The sequence below is a fragment of the Dermacentor andersoni genome, chromosome 7 (assembly GCF_023375885.2).
Source record: "Dermacentor andersoni chromosome 7, qqDerAnde1_hic_scaffold, whole genome shotgun sequence".
In the NCBI taxonomy this organism is placed as follows: Eukaryota; Metazoa; Arthropoda; class Arachnida; order Ixodida; family Ixodidae; genus Dermacentor; species Dermacentor andersoni.
This window is the reverse complement of record NC_092820.1, coordinates 117,749,783-117,772,041: the sequence shown is the minus strand read 5'-3', so window position 1 is coordinate 117,772,041 and position 22,259 is coordinate 117,749,783. Positions and strand designations below refer to the sequence as shown.

At 43.6% G+C, this 22,259-nt stretch overlaps 1 long non-coding RNA gene across 1 annotated transcript; it reads right to left on the bottom strand.

Annotated features, from left to right (window-relative positions):
• Positions 1-406: 406 nt before the first annotated feature.
• On the bottom strand, positions 407-20,800 carry LOC140219327 (uncharacterized). The gene is made up of 4 exons (XR_011895521.1): positions 20,715-20,800; positions 11,594-11,695; positions 6,616-6,704; positions 407-597 (listed from the first exon to the last, which is right to left on the bottom strand). It is a non-coding gene; the product is annotated as an uncharacterized lncRNA (long non-coding RNA).
• Positions 20,801-22,259: the final 1,459 nt, after the last annotated feature.

The window sequence follows — 22,259 nt, the reverse complement described above, 5'->3', positions numbered from 1 at the left end:
CCATCAGGGTGGATTATGGCGATGGGTGGCATGGTGGATGAAGGGTGGCATGGTGGGTGACGGGTGGGACGATGGATGACAGGTGGTACGATGGGTGACCGGCGGCACGGTGGTGCGCTGGGTGGCATGGTGGGTGACGGTGGGATGATTGGTGACGGGAGGCACGATGGGTGATGGGCGGCACGGTGAGTGCTGGGCGGCATGTTGGATATGATCGTGGACACAGCACATCGAAGGCAAGTTGTGCGATGAATTGAAGGAGTACCATTCCACTTGGGAAGCTCATGACGAGTTATCCTCATGTGATCTTGAGTCTTGTGAAGCGTACACTCTGTTCCACATGTGGCCAAGTATGTAGCTTTTTTCATGCCATAAAGAATCAATGTAGAGCCCCATATACTAAGTTGCATATTATCACACTTTATTGAAAAAAAAATTTACTGAACTTATGCTGTATTTATTTTCGCACTCGCTTGCCCTGGTGACCTGCGTCTGTAAAAAAGCCATGAAGGTGCTTCCGCACAGAAGCACGGCGGTGCTCCGGAGCTGGTGCTGGTGGCCCAATCGGATGGTCACCTTTGTATTTCTCCAGGCAGTCTAAAAGAAGAGTGCGATAAATACAGAAGTAAATTGTTCTTGCAATGACTTGTAGCAATAAGTGAATGAAGGAAATATGCTGCAATTACTTCAAGCCAAAGATCCATTCAACAAAAGTTTGAGATAAAGAAATACACCAAATATTACGCACAAACATATGATAACCAGCGCTAAACCAGAACAGCTTTATTTGCAGCGGAAATGCATACACACGTGTAATATTGCTTTGCAGATATATATATGGAATTTTTAGAGGTGTTATTTGCCAAAGCCACGCTTCTTCTCATAGAGAGGTTGGCTTTAGTCACATGACAGCTGCACTCAAAGCCTCGTGGCGCAGATCTTTGGCTTCCGATTTTGCATAATTTGTCTGCTCTTCGACCACTCAAATTCCTGTCAGATTAGGAAAGCCACAATTCGGCTACAATGACTCTAACGCATGCAGGAGAGCTGCAAGGCGCAAGCTGCCAGGTTTGTCCACTCTATCATCTGCTACCGATTCCTGTTGATCATGCAGTTGGTGAGGAAACAGGTCGTAACTTTTGCATTTGCCATATAGCCATAAACATTTTATGCAAGAACTGTATTCATGGCTGGATTGCAAGCTTTATTTAGCTACAAACGATGGCAACCAATGTTTTAAAGTGAAGCTTTCTATGCCTCTTCTGCTAACTTTACGGGCGTGGCTGCTGTATGGTCTTGTCATGCGTGCCGCCGGCTTTCTTTCAACAACACCAGATGACACTCACCACTGCGCATCCCGGTTGGTGCTGCTGCGCCAGCAGTTCACAGTTTACGCGTATTGCACATGTTGTGCTTGTTTTAATTCCTATACCACAAGAATGCAGGTGTTGGGCTGTGATAGTGTAAACATTACAATCGTCCTTCGCCTGAAGAAAGCGCTTTGAATTGGAGTCTCAACAGTGTGCTGGCCACGTATGTAGATGGAGCCCATAAACGCGCCAGCAAGATAGCTACAAGGCGTGCACTCGGCGTCGAGGACATCCAGGCCCGAATGCAGCATCACACAGAACAGGAGCGTCTTCACTACGTAGCGAAACGTGGCGCTGAATGCGAATGTATGTATACAATTTATTTAAAGAAGAAAACAACCGCGACTTCAGACGGGACGTAAGACGAAGAATTGAAAAGGACGAGTGGTAACTAGCAACCGAGGTTTATTACAATGAAACACATAGCAGCAAAAGGTCGCATCTGCGCACAGCGTGCCTTCACATACTGAAGAACAAGCTGGAACACACGTGGCAGAAAGCAGCATAGATAACTATGAAAAGTGCCAAGCGGCAAAAATCAACTGTCATTGTTTAATCCAAAACGGGGTTTCTTTATCTAGGAGAGCCACCGAAGGCTCACTTATACAAGGGTCTAGGACAATTCTGTGCATGTCGGTCGCTTTCATAATTTCTCGCTCAAGTCTAGTGTCTGCCCCTCCTACAATGATGGCTTGATGAATTTGGGTTATCAACCTGTGCATTCCTTGGTGCGTCTGGGGAGATCGGTACCGCTATTATCCTTCATATAGGAGGTTGTGGCCTAGTACTGCACCAGGGTGGCCAATCCTGCTCTGGTGAGGGAGTGCGTTACCAGTTCTGGTCACCGGGATCAGGCCACACTCCAGGCCTTTTTATGCAATTTTATCAACACGCGGATTTTTTTTTAACCCGGTGGAAAATTGCGCGGCACCGGGACTCGAACCACAGACCTCGCGACCACGGACCTCGCGAAGCGGGTGTTCTACCTCTACGCCACCGCTGCCATTATTATCCTTCAATGAGCGGAAATGCTGCCGCTGTCTGCATTATTACACTGGCCAGTTTGGCCAACATAAACACTGCAACATTGCAGGGGAAGCTGGTACACCACATTGGTGGCACAGTGCACGTACTGGTACTCGTGCTTAGTAGTACAGGCGGCCTTGCGAAAACCATCCGCTATGCGCCTATGTAGTTGCGATAAACTGCAGGGGGCTGAGAACATGAGTAAGATGCCCTGTTTAGCCCCCACCTGCTTCAGGCTGCGTGCCATGTTGTGCACATAGGGCATGACTTCTAGGAGGCCTCTGTTGTGGGGGGTCGCCTGCTCCCGCCCGCGTGCCTTGTGCCGCAGCTTCCACAACAGCGATTCACCCAATGCCTGAAGAAGGGCTGAAGGAAGGCCTGCCTGTTTCCACTTATTTACTTGGGTCTGAAAATTTCTGAAACTTCAGAAAGGCTGACCTGAAACATGTGATAGCTACGCCTCTCTTAATTAGTTTCGGGTGCAAATAAGGGAACAGTAAAACTACCTTCTTAGAACGCAGTGTATAGGCTCAGCACATCTGATCAAGCATCTCAAAAGAAATTTATAAATCTAAAATCTGAATACTTTGTTCTTGCTGCTGTTCAAGGGTAAAATATAGGTAATTGGAAGAATGTTTAAAAACTTCTAGTATACTTCCTCAGCGACACTGCTATCACTCGCTTTGCGGTCAACGTTTATCAGGATAAGAAATTGTCTAGATATCTAAACACTTTTAAAAAACCAAGGTTGGTAGCGTTAAGCTGAGCTTGAAGCTGGCGGTCAAACCTAGCATGGTTGAATTCGCACAAGATAGGGGCTACAAACAAACCTATGTAGATGCTCCATTTCTGGGTGTACAGGTTCCCTTCAAATTTTACAATAGTTGTGTCTAGGTAGACCCTAAAAGTTCCAAAAAACCTTCTCTGGTAATGCCACAATTGTTATGAACAGACACTACAGCACACAAGTCGATTAGCTCTTTTACCGCGCATAAAAGTTCATTTGGAACAGAGTACAATTCAATATGAATTGAAATGCCGAAATTTGCACCTAAGTCACGGTGACAGTATATATATATATATATATATATATATATATATATATATATATATATATATATATATATATATATATATATATATATATATATATATATATCAGAACGCTTTAAAAAAAAATGTGGGTGTGCAAGGCGAGTGGGCGGAGCCCTTAGTCCAGGACTCCACTGGCTTGAGCGGTCCGCCGTGCCTGGTCAAGGCGGGCAAGCCAAGTCTCCCACTGCTCCCTTCTGGAAAGTCTGCCGGCTACTTCTTTAGTTCACTCAGCTGTTTGAAGCCCATCCACGACGCTTTGCACTAGTGCCTGTGCTACCTGCGCCATCCCTTCGTTTTAAATTACGTGTTGCTGTGGTCAGTCTCTACTGTAGCGTTACAAATTGTTTGCATGACCTCGGAGGTACACATGTGCAGCGCGCGACGTCTCCGTGCGCATCGTAACTTATTCAGTCAAAAAGCATCAAATCTACTAGGATTCATCACTCGTGGGGCGCAGCTTACACCCATGTCATCCGCATTGCTTTCGTGTTGGTATGTTGAATGTGCGCGGATTGCGCTCCTGTCGTCTAGGCCTTCTGTATTTATCGTGCGGCCCACGAAGATTCCTCGAAAAAACCGCATGTCTCCGCAGCGTGAATGTGTCCTATCACATCATATGCACATCATATCACATCTTCCCAATCGCTGTGTGTTTAGGTGGCAGTTAACATTAAAAAGTAGCCTTTGAAAAAATGCACCTAGTGCAATTCTTTATAACTCTTGTCCCCATTCGAGGATTACAAAATTCACATTAGAGTGTCGCTCGAAAGGTGTGTACAGTGCTAGAGCCTTGGCCATCATGTATCATGGTTTGCTTTTCAGCGGGCACTTTGCCTTTCCAAAGAGCATTTTTGCAATAGCACAGTCCTGTGGCATAAGCTTCACAAGCGGGGCATATATTTCGATATGTAGGACAACTGGTGACCTATCGCAGCATAGGAAAGGGGTGTTTCATACACTGTACAGGACAGACTATTTCTGCTCTATTGCATCAACAGAATCTGGTTTTAAAAAAGATAGAAATGCAGTCAAAGATGACAGCATTACACATAATGGTGTTATGAGATTGTGATAAAAGAAAATAAGTGGCTATTGGGTAGATTTCGTTGATGCATGAAAGTAATTAGATGTTGCAGAGGCATTTATGCACTATGGTGTACTCTGCCTAATAAAGAATTACAGAAAAATGCATGGAAAATACATGAAGGTACGTCTAGCACTTTTAATAACAGAAAAGGAAGCAAGAAAAGAAGCACAATTATCCTATCGCGGGGAAAAAGTTACTTTGTAAAAGCAATTCTATATTCCCTAAATGTTTCGCACTCGAAGGACAATTAATATTCTGCGTTGCATATACAGGTACTTGTTATTGTCCACTAAGGTTTGTGAAAACTATAGATTTTAATATAAAAATATTTCTGCTCATCTTCACTTACAATTTAATAGCGTACATTTAACAAAATATTATAGGAGATGTGCTAAGCTCACTCTACAAGCCCTATTTAACACTACATTTTGTTTCAGAAACTCTGGCTCCATATTTAGCATACTGCACAAAACAAGGTGCTGCATTTTCTTTAACGTGTACCTTCATAAAGATATATTTTTTCTGATGGGTTCTTTTTTTCTTTCTTCATTAGAGCAACCCATTGCAACTACATTGCAATGTAGTGCTTAGTGGAATAGCATACGCCTAATCTCTAAAAGCAATGCCTTAATTCGTAAGAATTGGAGTGTAATGCTTTCTCTTCTATAATGAAGGTTGTATAGCTAGTTGACTGACAGTTACATTCCTGATACATAGGAAAAGCTACTGCAATATCTGGACCATCCTCCATTGCATAGAATAGAGCAAGATTCATTAATTTAAAATGCAGCATACTTGAATTATGTATCATTACTGTACAAAATAAGGCACTTAAGAGCTTCAATACTTGAAATTATATGTCCGAAGATAAACATCGCTGCTAGCACTTTTTTTTTTGCGCCTTGAACCCAAATATATGCACATGCTCAGACAATCCACTGAAAGAAGGCATACTGTAACCATTAAAATTTTTGCAATTTTGCTGATGTACATTCTGCATAACGATTTCACAACGGACTTTTTATAAGAGTGGCTGCCTTAAGAAACATCCTTCACCTATGTTTTATTTTTGGTGCAGCATTATATGTGTTACCACTGTGGGAACTTCAATATCGCATGTTTTATGTGCCACATATGTATGATTGGCATTTGTACCTATTACACGTAAATTATTTAAGAATAAAATTTTAGTTTGCATTGAGAATTCTGTGTTGCTATCTCAACACTCACTGTGAGAAAGTGCTTCCCACTATGCTGACAGGTATATGCAATTTACCATAGCCAGTAAGATATAGTAGCACAGAAATATCAATCACGGTTCACCATCACCATCGATGTTCAAGTTTAATTAAACTCAATATCGCTTTAAACTGAAATTGTCACAATAATGAAAGCAGCATTACAAATACTAGGCACAAATTACCAGGGTACAATAGTCAATAAGTAGCCATGCATTATGAAATAATACGTTGAAAAATTACTATAAAAGTTTTAATAAAATACATGTGCATGCATGTTTATATAAGTAAAAAATGGGACAACATGCAGTGCTACCATTTGGCAAATCAGACAACCGTATACACAGTAGGCACCCGCCATCATCACTATACGTGTCACTACGATTGACGCACCTATTCTCACTGTCACGTATATTCGCTAAATTTTCTTCCACTATGTGTCCCATGACCCACCGAGTATGCCCACCATTCACCCAGCACGCACACCGTTCACCCACCATTTACATGTCACCCATTACGTACACCCCACCATTCAACCAGCACATCCATTATTCACCCGCCATTCCCATTCGTCACTCAGTATCTAGCCACCACCCTCCCAGCAGGCCCAGCATGCACCCACCGTTTACACAGGTCACCCAGTATGTACCCCACCATGCACCCACCACACCCACCATTCACCCAGCACGCCCACCATTGAGACAAGTCACCCAGTATGTATCCCACCAACAAATCACGCGATCAACCACTTTACCCACCATCCACCCAACATACCCATGATAAATTCCATCATACTCACCATGTTTTCCGCCATGCCCAGCAAATTTTACATCATGCCCATCACCAAGCTCGGGATGGGCAATGGTGACTTATTATAAATGAAATGAACTATAAGTGTGGAAAGAGATGAAGTCAATATATCGGGCTGGCACCTGTCACGCAATTAAACAGGTGATGGAAAACTAGCTCTATGGCGAGTTGCTGCGCTTAAACAAAATATGCAGGTTTCATGCAATATGGAAATCAATCTTCGAAGAAATTTACAAGTAGCTGCCTACCGAGGATTGTTCAGGGTTTTTAAAAGCGTTACCAGATGCACCGACTTATTTATGCAAGGCGAGCAATGGTGTCGGAGACGTGAGATTGTGTGTGACGAGAACCGCTGATAGATGAAGGCAACTGGTGCATGATGATTGAATTATTGTACACAGGTGAAGAACCGGTTCGCCGATATTTGCACTTAAAAGCAACTTCGTTTTATTTGAAATGACGTATGTACGTTTAAACGAATTTGTTGAGGCAATGAGGCATGAGGCAATGTTCATGCTGTCGACCAATCACAAGGGGTGTACGGCAGTGCGATTCAAAGATGGGACAAAAGAAGACAAACATGGACACTGTTTCTTCTTTCGTCCCGTCTTTTAATCGCGCTACCGTACACCCCTTGAAGATGCATTACCAACAAGCCCACATTGCAACCCTCGCGACCAATCACACGTCTATGTAAAAAGGCTGAATGATAGATCTTATATTGGTAATTTTCTTATTTATACTACAGTGCAAGGAAAAGAATAACTCGTCATCCCGGCTCTGTGTAAGTCGATGTTCAGCAATACTGTTGCAAAACCATCGCTACAGCAGCGATGGTTTTGCAGGGGGTATAGCAGGGGGTATGCAATCCTTTATTGATAGTTCGGACGCTAGTTTTTAGCTTTTGCTTTATTTAAAAGTATGCTGTTTTGTGTGCTGTATGAATGATTTTATTAATGGTGTGCATAGTTTGCTTCACTCTGCTGAGCGCTCGCAGCTACTGACTTATGGGGTTATGGGCCAATGCAATTTTAACGCGACAGCCTTAAGGACCCCGTGTCACAGAAAAGCCAGCGTTGGTGTCGATGTCGGCACCGGCGCCAGCGGCATTGTCCGTATGAGAAAAAAACATCCCAAACAACGCATCCCGACCCACGGAGGCCTTCCACCTCGTGCCCAGGTATTACTTGTCTAAATTACAGTTCTCAAAGTAATATGAATGAGGAAGATAACTTTATTTGGAATCCGGCGATTGGGAGGCGCGGTCCTGGGGCCATCTAGATGGCCACTGGGCGCTGTTGCTCCAGTGCGGCCTCCGTAGATGGCTGGACGGCCCAATGTTGGTTTTAGAGTGCTGAGTTGACCAGCGCGGCCGACCACCGTACCCGTAGAAATTTCATTTAAGCTTGATATATTTTAAACCCCCACAACACGTGTTGAAGGGTGGCTCTAGCACACTTGCGTATCTTGCATATATCGCTCTCGTATATCTAGGGGTAGAAAAGTACTAGTTGCACGGCACTCGTATAAATTTCTGTTTGTAATCACCTCCAATTGGCGGACTCAGCTCTGTTCAGTTTAGTGTGAGGCAGTGGTAAAATTCACCTCAAATATTATTAGAATTTCATAATATCGCTAAATATTGTTAATCTGTCTTTTCCTCTCTAAATCTCCTCCCCCGCGTTCAATGACCAATGGAAGTCACTCCTTGCTCTGCTCAGCGAGTAATACCTCCAGCATCGCGGTGTGCTACCTCTTTGGGGTTGATTGCGGAAATGACTGCAGTCATATGCTCTGAGAACGGGAGAAAATGCCTGCCGTTCTTTGCCTTAGAAAATATTGCTTCGCTGACTCTGATGATATACCATGCCTCAGGAGATTTCCTGCTCTTAGCATAATTTCTAATCGGCGCCTGAGAATCGCTAAGGATGTCTTGAGCATTCGTGAAGGCCAATTCTAGTGCAATAACTACCTCCTCTGCTGTCTCGGAATGTTCGGTATTAACTGACACACACGTAAGGGGTTTTCGCGCGTGATGCACAACTACTAAGGCGTAGGTATTTCTGTGCGGGTATTCAGCCGTGTCTACGAAGGTTGCTCTGTCGTCATAGCCACACCGTCGGGTATTTTTCTCTTCTCTCCTCATGCGTCGGCCCTCGTTGTGACATGGGCGCATGTTTTTGGGTGTATTCGGCACTAGGAGTTTGTCATAAATATATCTTGTTATCGTCCTTTTTTCCACGTCTATATTGTGGTACTTTATTACTAGCTTGCGTACCATCAGCCTTTTTTAGCCTTGTTTTGGTTAGTCGTTCTGCCTGAGATGTTTGTTGAGCTGCTATGAATTCGTCCAGAGTGTTGTGGAGTCCTAACTTTAGCAAGACATCTATACTCGTATTGATAGGAATCCCTAGTTCTAGTTTCATCAAAATTAAGAATTTGATAAAAAGGCATCTGACAGTAAAATGCATCACAAAATTCGTAATGTGTGACTTACGCACAACCTGCAGAGGCGATAGCGGCGGGTTGTAACTTTAATATACGAGAAAGCATAATTCTGTTACGCAGAAACTCAAGCAGAAACACTTTTTCGAGCTGCCGTTTGAGATTTGTCTTAGTAGGAGCTCGCTTCCTTGCAACACCATCTAAATGGTGCTCGCTCGCCTTCGTGCATAGTGTTTGCCGCTAGCGTTTCAACGAAAGATTACGGTTACATAAGCTGTAGGTGCTGGGAGATGGAGAAGCATTCAGGGATCACTGAATGATATCTCGCTTCGCCCTTTAACGCGAAGCTTAAGCACGCTACACATATATTTTTTTTGCTTCCTTACGGGGGCATGAACCATTGCTTACGGGGTTATGAGCTATTGCTGATGATGATAGATACTTGTCTTGAGCTTGTTCTTTATTGAACCGTAGGCTGTTCTGTACGTTCTATGAGTGATTCTAATTTATGTATGCATTGTTGACTTCACTTTGGTGAGCGCTTGCAGATCCTGCATTAAGAAGGTTCTGAACCTTTGAACTTTAGCTTGCCTAGGGGGGAATTAACCATTACTAATGATGATAACTTTTGTTCACGGACGGTCACGTAAAATGCTGACCATCGAGAGGCTAACAACGTCGCTGTGAAAGTGAACATTTGCGTGGCAAGTTATTCTTGCTCAGTTAAAAAGGTGAAATTTGCACGGTCATCGCGGAGACATTTCAAATGGCTGATATAAACGTAGTCGGGGCTTCCGTACTTTTTTCTACACTATTAGGCAAAATTACACCCTTTGGGTCGCATCTTGCCAAAGAACAATAATCGTGATCTGTCTTGTCCTCATACCCTTTCTTTAACACAGCGAGTTCGGTCCTTCCAAGTCACGAACGGCATACGCGTTATCAGCATGACAGGGCATTCTCGACAGGAAAGTAGCGAGAGCAGAGTTTTCAAGAAAAGAAACGCAAGCAAGATAGATGACAATTATTGCTGTGTAGCAAGATATGACCCAAAGGCTGTACATTTGTTTGAGAGTGTATGGTGCGCGGTTTTAAACAAGGCGTATAACGTAAGTTGGTGCCAAGGTTAGCAATGATCAAGTGCCATGTAGCTGGAAAAACCTTAGGTAAATGTGTTTGCCATTGCTTAGTAGAAGTCAGACTGTTTGTTTATTGTGCAGAATTAGATAACTATGACACAGTCTTACACAAATTGCTTAAACATTATGTTGAGATCAAAATATTCAATCAGAGTTAGAAACAATACTGAAAAATAATAGATCCATCTGCTGCTGCGTAATTTCTGTTACATAAAAGCTTTTCTCTTGCTTGAATGCAAGCCCATGAAACACACAAAATAACTACCGTGTGACTAGCCGCTTGCGCGCCTCGATAGCTCTGCGCTGAGACCTCGAGCGCGCGAACGAGGGCTGGTTGAAGCCAGGAGCGCTCTAATGCCAGAAGTGATCGGCTGCACATCTCAATGAAGGTAAGATGATGACTCGGCAAACGCTCTTCATTGCACGGCCATGCTCCGAGCATCTCACCACCATTTCTCTGCTGCCGGCCACTGCTTATCGTTATCGGAAATCTCAGCGTGGATATTATGCAGCACAAATGCGCACGGCCACTGGATCGAATGACGTGGTGAGCGTCCTTGACGTATGCGCTCCGGTACTTCTGGTAAAGCAGTGTGTGGCTACAAAATCGGCCTTCGTTCATGCGATGCATGTTTGGTAAGGCGCGGCTGTCGCGGCTCGCGAGTGACGAGTCACGTGGTACGTGTTCGCATTTTGCGTACTTACTTTTCTGCCAGGAAACTTATGCAATTGCAGGAAACAGCATGCAAATGCTTCTCAATCGATTTATAGTATAACGCTAATAATATTACCTCTAGAAACTTCTTACACTTAAGAGGAACAGTGTAGTGACGGCTCCCTGCCATTCTTTACGGCAAGAGAAGGTTTCTGTTTGTTAGTTCAACTTCCGTGATGGCCAATATATTGCCATATTGTGCAATTCAATAACATGAGGCATAATACAAGTGTAAACAAAAATGTCAACTAATGTACACGTCGTCCACGCCGTTCTCAAATCTTAGATTGTAAAAAATATTTATCATCAGCTGCAGCCGTCCGCATGAAATTGCGTTTGCCTCGGCAAGAAGTCTGCTGCAGTAATGCATAATGTAATATTTGCACGACTCATGTTGATTGGTTCAGAGCAATAAATGTTGTTACCTGTTGAGATGTATTGTGGGCAGCTTATATATCTACGTTCCACGCTATTTGACTGTTTTACACTAAATTATATTCTAGTATAGGGTAGAACGATGGGGGGGGGGCACGAATGCTAACACAAGTGCTTCGGCATTTGCTCTTTAGTAAAATTTTAGCTTTCAAATAGAGACAGCACAATATAAACAAGAGCATATCCACGTGCCATGCTTCCTATCGGGGTATGAAAAGAATTATTAGACTTACGACAACGACACCTGCACAGGCCTCCTGTTTCATTGCATGTGACATGAGTATCTTTGCCACAAAAGGATCTCCATGGGTCTTCACAGGTTTTGTTGGTAAGTGCTGAAACAAACATGAACATTCATATAGTGAATGCTTCATTTGCATTTATGTGTTTTTAAGGCAGACGTCACCCCTACTAACATTTGCGTACTTGTCCTGAAAAGTTTGCTGCCTGATATTGGGGGCGAGCTCAACCCCTGGAAAAGCTGGCGCCACCGTTGGCGTGACGGGACGTGAGAGATCACGTGGACACCGCGGTCGCGTCAGCTTGCTGCGGATGCCGCGGATGCACATGCCGCGGATGCGCGGATGCGACCACTATCCGCTAGTGCTTCAAGGATCACTGGCGCACGGGACGCACGCTTTCCACTGTTATTGGTTGAAATGTCTGACGTCGGAGACGAAAAATTCCTGTGATCCTAGTCATGCACTCTATAAACAGTTGCACCCTTTGGGGTGTATATTTGCCACAGAAGAATGATCGTCATCTGTCTTGCCCATAGTTCATTCTTTAACGCTGCGAGCCCGGTACTTCCAAGTCACGAACGGCATGCGCCTTATCAGCATGACAGAGCGTTCTCGACAGGAAAGTAACGAGCGCAGCGTTTTCATGAAAGGAACTGCGGGCAAGACAAATGACGATTATTGTTGTGCGGCAAATATACACTCCAAACGATGTAAACTCTTTTCAGAGTGTACACAGCTTTGCTGTATGCGTGCGGCTTCTTATACGATCGGAAAAACACTTTTATGCAGCATGCATTGAGCCGCAGAAAACTGTATCGGTAGTTTTTTATTTTGCTCTACAAGTCTATCACAGACACGTTTTCTCTTAATATAATATTTGAATAGATAATTAGTTCGCTATGACTTATGTAATTTGACGGAATACAAAGATGATCTGGGTATTTCCAAACGACGGTAAACTACATTACCTTGGCTCTATCCAGCTACGTCACATTTTAATATCTTTAAAGTTTAGCCCAAGTAAAGTGAAACGCCTCGCATATGCATATATACATAGTACGCAATACATTCTCCGAGGAATCGCGAGGTATGCAACTGGTGATTGCCTGAACAAATTTATGAAATGTCAAATTCAGAATATATGAGTGCAGCCAATTCCCCATTTCTATGGATCTAGAGAAAGCTATGTTTGAGTTTGTCATATATACGTATATGACGTTCAGACGTTCATATTTAGAGAGTGACAATTCCTGCTATGTGGCACTTTAGCAAATTTAGTATATTCCAAAGAGGCACAATGTTCGGAGCCAGCGGTAGTGTAAAACAGTTTAAGGCTGTCTACATGACGTCTCTCTACTAAAAAAGACAGATTCAAGGAAGAAAGGTTAGAAATGAGGGAAGATTCCTTGTCACGCCGGTATATAAATCGAAAACGTTTTTGGACAGATTCGAATTGGATATGGATTACAATTGGCAGGGCCGTGTTCTAAGAGTTTTGTAAGTGAGCAATATGATTTCTTTAGATGCTGAGCGCAGTGAACACTTTCGGTAAATTTTACATGCTACGGCTTTAGAACACGTTGCTTCAATATGTTTGGTCCATGATAAATTGTTTGTGAAGAGAACGCCATGACACATACATTGATACACTTTTCCAAGAGGAATGCCATTGAAACAGTAATGATGGCACAATTGTTTAGCACTTGTCGAGAAGGACATACAGATTTGAGAAAATTGTTGCTCATTTGCCACTCATTACACCAAGTGCAAAAGTTGGCAAATGCTCTGTTCAGAACGACATAATGTTCATGACTGGTAATTGTGTGGTAGGTAGAGCAGTCATCAGCGTAAAGACGGATTTTATTTGACAGTACGTTGTCAGGAGGTTGATTTACGTACAGGACTCAGAGAAGCGGGCTCAAACTGAACCGTGCGGAAAGCCAGAGGTAACGGATACCATGATGGATTTGGCAGAGTTGAAACCGACGTATTGCGACCTATCTGAGAGAAACTATATACACACGTACCTACGCTAAAGTTAGATCAAATACTATGTATTTATTGAAAGTTGTGAATGCACAACTGTGTAGAAGGCTTTGGAAAAGTCAACAAATGTGGCATTGATTTGAAGGCATAGGTGTAGTGCAGGGCAGACGTCCTGAGCAAATTCAGACATTTCTGTAATAACGCTGAGGTGAGTGCGAAATGCATGCTGGTGTACTGTTAAAATGTAGCTGGCTCCAAGGAAATCTGTTATATCTTTGAAGATGACATGTCCTAAAGGTTACTGCAACTAGAGGCTAAGGAAATCGGTCGGTAGTTCGATAAACCTTGTTTGCTCCCACACTTGTGCAAAGCAATGACTTTCGCAACTTGCCATGCTGATGGAAGGGTGCTCGTTTGCAAGGATTTGTTAACTAGCAGTGTAAGAAACCTGCTTGACCAGAAAGCACGCCATACGAAAAAGTAGTTACGCACGTTATCAGAACCCAACTCGTTTTAGAACCTAAATTTCAAACCATGTTTAAGACACCTGCCATAGCTACACTTAAGTTATTACCAGGGAGACGTGATTCTGAAGTGAAATAAGGGATTTCGGGGTGGTCTGCAGATAAGGCTGACTGAAAATACGAGTTCAAATCAGTTGCACTGATATGAGGGTCGTCAGTGGAAACATCATTTATAATTAAGTATTGAGATGTTGTTTTACCAAGTGAAGTGACACAACTTTTTTAGGATTTGATTTTAGTGAACTAAGTAAAGTGATGGCTGGAGGAAATCTCTGCTTGCTTTAGTTTTTAGTCGGTGTTCACCCTTCATAGCATGAAACCATGTGGCTACAAAAAAGCCAACAGCGCCTCTTTGTCGCTTAAGTCTAGCAAGGCGGTGAGAAAGGTGAAGGATATATCTAGTCATCCATGGTACGTCGACATTTTTTCTTGGTTTAAATGGAACAAAGTGGGTGACGCATGTCCATACGGCAGCATTGAAAAACTAAAGCAAGCTATTCACATCGGCATAGACATTGTGGCGCTCAAAATCCGCAAATGAATCAGCAGAAAAATTACTAATAGACTGGTCATCCGCTTGTGTGAAATCATAAGAAGTGTGAAGAAGAAATGTAGTTTTATGAAGAGGAAAATTAATAAAAGCTATTACACCTTTGTGGCCACCTATTCTATCCAGAACGTCACACCTATAGCCATAATCAAGATTTCACTAAGAAATACAATGTCTACAACAGAGGGGCCACTGGTATTTTTGGTCACAATTTGTATTAGGTTACACAAGAGGAAAATGTTTCTTCGTTACATACAGGTTCAATAATCGTAGGCAGTGATAGACAGAGATTGCCAGAAAATATACGGCTCATTAAAAGCAAGTAGCAGTACAAGGCTGCAATACGACATGAATGATGAAGAAATCCTCATAAAGAGTACAGTTGTTCCACAATTGACCATGGAGTGCGATCTATTGAACCAATAACTCCAAAGCAATTACCAAGTGACCTTTACAGCACACCGATTCTGCTTCTTTAAAACCACAGAAATTCAAAAACGTAAGATCGAAGTGCAAAAAAGAGCTACGCCAACAACTCTTGTGTGCGTGCTATCGCAGTGGGCAATCGTAAAGCCAAGTTGAAACACTTAAGCCGCAAATATGTCATTGCGTAAATATTTCTGGGTAACCTCGATAATAAAAGGAGTATTATAAATGGCCAAAGTAACAATGTCAGGAAATTTATTAACAAGGCTATTGTCATTCACGTGCACAATTTTAACGTTTTCATGCCGCACTTTCTTTCCTCACTGTGTAGCATGCCAAGAAGAGTTTGGGAACAAGTAAGAAGAACGACTTGAAGCCGTAATAACGGCATTATTTGTGCGATACAAGTAATAGCAGATGTTGTCGATGAACACAAGATCAAACCTTGCACGCACAACTTAGCGATTTTTCCTGTGGGAGGTCGTAACATCCCACAGTTCCCTGCGAACGGATCGTACACCAGGGGGAAAATGTTCAGCGAGAGGGCATTTCCGAGTTGTTAAATTTATGATCATCCCTTAATACCACAATCTCATCGCGAAGGTCAAGCAAGTTAACAATGCTAGGACGTGTATGACCCTGCATGGGGCTTCCAATTCTCTGGCATCTTTAAATCTTGAGGCAAGTGCTCTGTAGTTTTTCTGCAGAATAAACAGCAATGCTTCTTATTAGTAAATAATTGCTTGCTTGATGTTATTCCGAATGTGTGTGCAAGATCATAATATTTTTATGCAAGCGGTTTGCAAGCTCTTCGTTCTTGTGCACAAGTTTGCTAACCTTGTTACTTAAGCAGCAGTATATATAGGAAGACTAAGCAGAGGCAATATTAGCGCGACTAGGTTTCAGATACTGAGAAGATTCAAGATTGAGAGAGAGAGAAGATTGAGAGATTCAAGTAGTGTACTAGCGCACGAATCGCTTTTGGTGCCAGTGACGGTTGTGCCCACGATCCGAGTATCTTTGACTCGGAGAATAGTCTCGAGTGCAGTCGGTTTAAAGTTGTCCGCCGAGAGAGGCATTGTATGTATCTCGTAGTGAGGGTAGGTACACCATAGGTGCTCGACGGTTTCCTGGAACCTACAGAAGTCGCGCATCAAGCTCTCGGCCATTGCCACGGAGAGAAGTAAGCGTTCGTGAACGTCACTCCCAGTTACAAGTGGGACAGCAAGGTAGTGTCGCCACGGCAAAGGCTAGGTGGTAATTGTAGCCGTAGCATTGGGTCCAGCTTATGCAATCGCCAATTGAAGGCACTTGAACTCCAAAAATCTTACGACTTTTCGCGTGCAAGCAGGCTAAGTTCCCTGGTACGATCCCACCTCGCTAAACGTATTGGACGCGTCTGGGTGTGTTCTTGGTCAAACCAGGCAGCACTGCCAGTAAAGTCGTTTCCAGAGCATGGTGGTGAACTTCGATGTCAGATATCATCGGCACCTCAGTTCTCTGATGTAATGCAGACTTGATACTATGAAAAGCTGCCTTAGAGTCACAAAATACGACCCATTTCTCAGTCGATTCTTCGCTTACGTAAGTAATAGCGGCGTGGAGCGCTGCAAGTTATGCCGATTAGATGTAGTCATGTGCGAGAATTTGAATTTTACTATAACCTATTTAGCTGGATCGACAAATGTGGCAGTTAAGCTGGTAGGCGAGGTGGAACCATCGCTGTTTTTAGTCATGTTCATCCTTCATAGCCTGAAACTATGTGGCTACAAGAAAGTCGCCAGTGCCTCTTTGTCGCCTAAGACTAGCAAGATGGCGAAAAAAGCGCCAGTTGCTTTTGCGCTGGCGATGGATGATTGGCCTTCATTGTAATTTCGCGGATAGCAAAATTCCCTTGAGGCTGTCGGAGGAGCCACAGCGGAGATTAAGGCTTCACCGCTGGTGTATAAGACGATGGTATGCACTCTTGACGAGCGCTAATCACTCTTGAAAAGGCTGGTAAGGAGGCTAAGTGATGGTCGGCCATCGCTGACAGTCCACAGTTACGTGTGTCTGGATATACGGTCTCCAACAAAGGAAATCGTTGTTGCTGTGAAGGTGCGCCGGGACAGCCATAAACACGGGCGTAGGCCTAGACCTTGTATGCTCTCGAGAACGCGAAAGTTCATCTTGCAGGTGTTTGACAAAACTCGTAGACTGTAACGTAGGAGTCCGACGAACAGTACCCTGTACAGCTGCAACATAGAATGAATTGGTGTACCCCACTTTTTCTCGCAGAGAAATTTGAAGACCTGATCAGTGGCAAGTAACACATTGAGATAAACGCAGTGGTAGCGCCGCGAGAGGTTGTGGTAAGTGATGACACCAAGAGAAGTGATGCGCCTTAACATAGGACACAAGTTGGCCATTGGAATAAATCGAGATACAACGACATTTGTTTGCGCGTAAAGCCAACCAATGCGCACTTTTCGGTAGAAACATTGGGGCCTTGTTCGCGGAAATAACCCGCCGTCATGATTGCCAGCCGCTGAGGCCTGGCTCGCACCTGAGGGCGAGTCACAGCTGAAGCCCCTATGCAAATGTCGTCGGCGTATATTGAGACATGAAGTGTCCGCGGTAACTATTGCGCAAGTCCTACCTTGATGAGGATGAACAATAAGGGGCCCAACAATCTACCCTGCAGCAAACGAAGGCAGACGTGCCACAGTTGGGCCGTTTTTGGTCTGTAAAAAAGCACCTGAATAGCCCCAATTCTGTTGGTGCAACCAACCACAAACTCCCACAGCCTCAAGCGAGTTGAGTGACGTTGCCATTTGCTTCCTTGACATCTACAAAAAAGGCCACTTAAGGGCCCTTAAGCGTTTTTACTTTCTTGACCCCGGTTACAAGCTCAATGACGTTGTCGATGGATGAGTGACCTCGACAAAAACCCCCTTTGGCGTCCGGATAGTTGCTGCATCGCTCGAGGTGCCATTTCAAGGAGGGCGAGGAAGAATCATTGTTTTCATAACTTTGTCGACGCTGCTAGAAAGCGCTATCGGACCATATCACGATACATCAAGCGGATACTTTCCAGCTTTCAGTATGGGGATCAAGCCGCTCTATTTCCATTCTTTAGGGACGACGCCGTTGTGCCAAGATCCATTGTAGTAATTGAGAAGCTAACGACGTGCGTCTTGTCCAAGGTGGCATACGGCAGCGTACGTGATTCCATCTGCTCTTGGTGGTGAAGAACGCCTTCAGGTCGCCAAGCAGCGTCGAGCTCTTCGAGTGCAAGTTCTCCTTCTTAATTTGTTCGCAATTCGTCGATGGAGCTTCACGTGACCCGCCGCAGTTGTAAAACTTCATTACAGTCGCGCCGCATTTATCTGCAGCGTAGGGCTCGGCGCAGCGGGAGCATGCTGCCTGGTTTTCAAAGACACTGCTAATGCGTCCGTTTCATATACTTGCTCCATTAAATAGGTTTCGCAATGAAGGGCCATAGAGGATGTCTGAGGCGTCCCACTTAATTAGGCGATGGTATATATTTGCCCTTGAATCCAACCTTCATGGTAGCCTGAACTGCCTAGCCGAGGAACATCAACAATGACCTCATCATTTGCTGACTCGACAAGAATTCGCAAGTCGTTATTAAGAATAACCAAGTCTACGTCACAGGTAACGGCAGTGACTACTCCACAGAGGGATGTAAGTGCGCACATGAATGCCATCGAAGTCTGTTACGCTGCGTAGAGTGGTCATAGCACCCGCACGCTGGAAATTACCCGCCACTAGATTTTCTTGGGTGTTCACTCGAGTGTCCGTCATTTCGTTTAGCACCAGGGCTTCCCGTTACATCAACATAGGCTGTGTGTTAAGCGGCTTCATGTTGACCGAAGCAAGCTCGGGCACAACTACGATCATATTGGCATCCGGACTCAGCGTGTGCCTTGCTGTTTGCGTGCTTGACAATGTACGTGTCCTAGTGCCCCTAGTTTTCGCTATGCGGCTCTGCAGAAAGTGGAAGTCGTCATCGGAAGGGTTCTCACTGCTGAGAGAGTAAACATGGGCGTCCCTGCTGTCCCTGTCGCTCTCTTGACCGATCCTTTTCCTGGTAGCGGTCGCCGCTGACGCCGCCGTCGCCGGCAGACGTGTGCGGTGGCCACTTCCATCACAACCGAGCAGTGAGCAAAAATAAACTGGACCTAGCAAGAAGAGCACTGTCTCAAAAAAAAAAAGCACTTCGTCTTCTTTCCTACAAGGAGATTCAAGAGAACTCATCTTTGTAACCAGGGCAGTCCCATTGATTTTATTACTTGATGAAGTCCTTTCCACAATGGCCACTTCTGTTATCAGAGAACTAACCTTTCTAGCAAATGATTACAATTAGATTGAAAAGGCACAGCGGCATCAAAAGTACCTCTTCGAGAAAATCGGGTTGCTTCTGTCGCATCCTTGCCACTTGAGTCATGAAACCTAAAATCGACTGTCTGACAATCTGACGAACGTACTTTTAAAGATTGAAAGAAGAATGCCGCTACAGAGTTCCCTACAAACAAATAAAACTTGTTTATAATTGTCTTGCAAAATGAAGCAATCACATGCTTGATGCAAATACAATAATGAAAATATTATTCTTTACAAATTGGTAAATAAGAGCAACATTATAGTAATGGAGGCGTTTTCAAGTGGGCACTCAGATGGCGCAATTGCATAATATGTTGAAGAGAAAGTTGACACCGAAAAGTTACAACATCCTGCAAGAAGTAGCTCCAGAATACATACATACGGTTTTAAATACACCCTTCAAACAAGGCGTTTTTAACTTGTGTAAATAAGGTTCCAGAGTTTTCTTCTCGGAAGTGAATGCTGGAATACTGAAAGAAGTGCTGATTGAAACTCAAGTAAGCAAATGCGATGTGAAAAACGATGCAGACCTTGAGCACTAATTTCTTGCTGGAAATTGTAGGTTTACACTACAGTGATGGGGAGTTCACATGTTTGATAGTAGCACGCATTTGCTTGAAGCATTCTGGCCTGGTGGTGAATAACTTCTATGACCGTTCGATTGCACTGAGCTATGTGACTGTTAGTGTTATTATGACTTTTTTTCAATTTAGCAGCCCTAATTCAGAATTGATACTAATCACGGCCCAGCTTGTAATATCGGAATGCACAATCAAATAATTACGAGTTGTTGCTTGGTTGCGGAATAAGTAGTGTAACTGTATAGGAGAAAAATATATCCTTGTTGCTTGTTACTTCGGCCATATTTATTGTCTACGCGAACTTTTCTTTAGTTTGGCTTACGTCCTGTCCGAGTGCGTAGTATGTATAACAATATGCCGCACCGCATTCAACAATTGCATTAAGTCTTTTAGAATGTTTTTCTCAGTTTTACAATTAAAAACAAGTCCACTTATCTCGTGGTTTATCGACGTGCGAAATAACTTTCTACTTTTATATCTTGCATACGGAAGAATACCACGGTACTTATTCTATTAGTAGGAAATTTGTCCGTAGGCTACGGATCTTCAAGGCGGAACCCAGAAGAGGGAGGGCACAGGTGGGGTGATTTGTTATTGTCACAGAAAGGTTTCTAATTTGCGAGAAGAATGACAGTTCTTGAAAATACTGAAATGCTTACCACATCCTATATACAAGAGCTTATCGTAGAAGCAGTTCACTCTCCGTCCAGCCGGACACTCGTATTTATCACATCGAAGCCTATCTGGGACAAAAACGGAACACAAATAATATTCGCAGTTAGACGAATGGGGTAATAATGACTACCGAGAAGTAAGTGCAGTAGGGTACTTTCTTTTGGAAATGAATGATCTTCTTGTTACTTCTAAATCAAGTGACTGGTCTTTCGGATTTATTCTGTGCGTTTCTATTGATATGTGGCTCTATCATCTATACATGAATGCATCACTTGCTCGCTTTTTCATTTGGTCGCGCAAAATCCTGTCAACCTAATCATATAAATAGGGTATTGTTGTTACTGTGGTGTACAATTTTTGGCATTCCCATTATTAACATCACTGCTTAACGTCCATACTAGCAGCGCCAGTGCTTAAGGTCACTTGATGAGCTTCATACCGATGGTTTTCACCCCTGCTTTTGGCCCTATGCACAAGTTGTCCTTGTTTCGCAGTAAGTTCCATCTCTCCGATATCGTTGCATTTTTCGACCACATTCTCTTCTGAAAACGCAGATGGTGCCTATTTTTAGGAGACTAAGTGCCATCGTTGCAATACAATATAAAAGCGTTAGTTATTTGCTAAATATTGAGGTTTCTGCAACGACATTTCCATTCCTACTATATAGGGGGGGGGGGGGGGAGGCACGGAACTTAAAATTTGTCTGCTTGAAATATAGAGAGAACTCATTCACGAAAAACAAGTTCTTTAAAATGCAAGCAAGATCAAGTGATCAAGTGTTTCATTGTCTCTCTTTTCTCTACTTTTTACGCAGCGGTCAAGAATGCTGACAAACAACACGATTGAATACTGTCAAATATATTACCGTAGTGCCCTGTAAAACACTTTGAATGTTATAGAAAATTTGCAATCTGTAGACACTGCAGTTTTCAACATTCGAGCCCCATATAATTTTGAAGCCTGCAGTGGCTGTCCAGAAAATCTCACAAACGATTGTCCTGTGGTTTCTGCCGGGGCCGAACCCCCTGTAATTTCCAGCGTAAGCGAAATTATAGGCCGCACATCTTCGCTGAATTTCATTTCACACGCTAAATATTTTTTTTATGTGATTAGTGTCGCAGTACCTACAGAAACCGGTACTGCGTAGCAGCAGCGATGGCATGATGGAGGTTGGACTCGGTTGAAATTTTGCAGTGGCGTTCTGTTGGAACAACAGAAGCAAGACAACAAGATGTGAGAAACGTGCTGACTTATCAAGGGTATCGAAGGCCCGCTTCTGGTAGAGTGGCGATCACTTCGTCGTTGGACATTAGAAGTTGGAGCATGCAAAGCAAGGCGATGCGCTCTTGCGCCATTGTTAGGCGGAGCGTTCGACTTCACAGAATCACACCATGCCAAACAGGCTATAGACGCCAAGATGTAGGTGATTGTTCATCATCTTGCGCTCTCATTTGGCAAACCGCAAATCACTGGTTATCAGCGCATCCCACGTGACTTGTCAGTGCTCCAATTAAGATAGTGGGCACTTT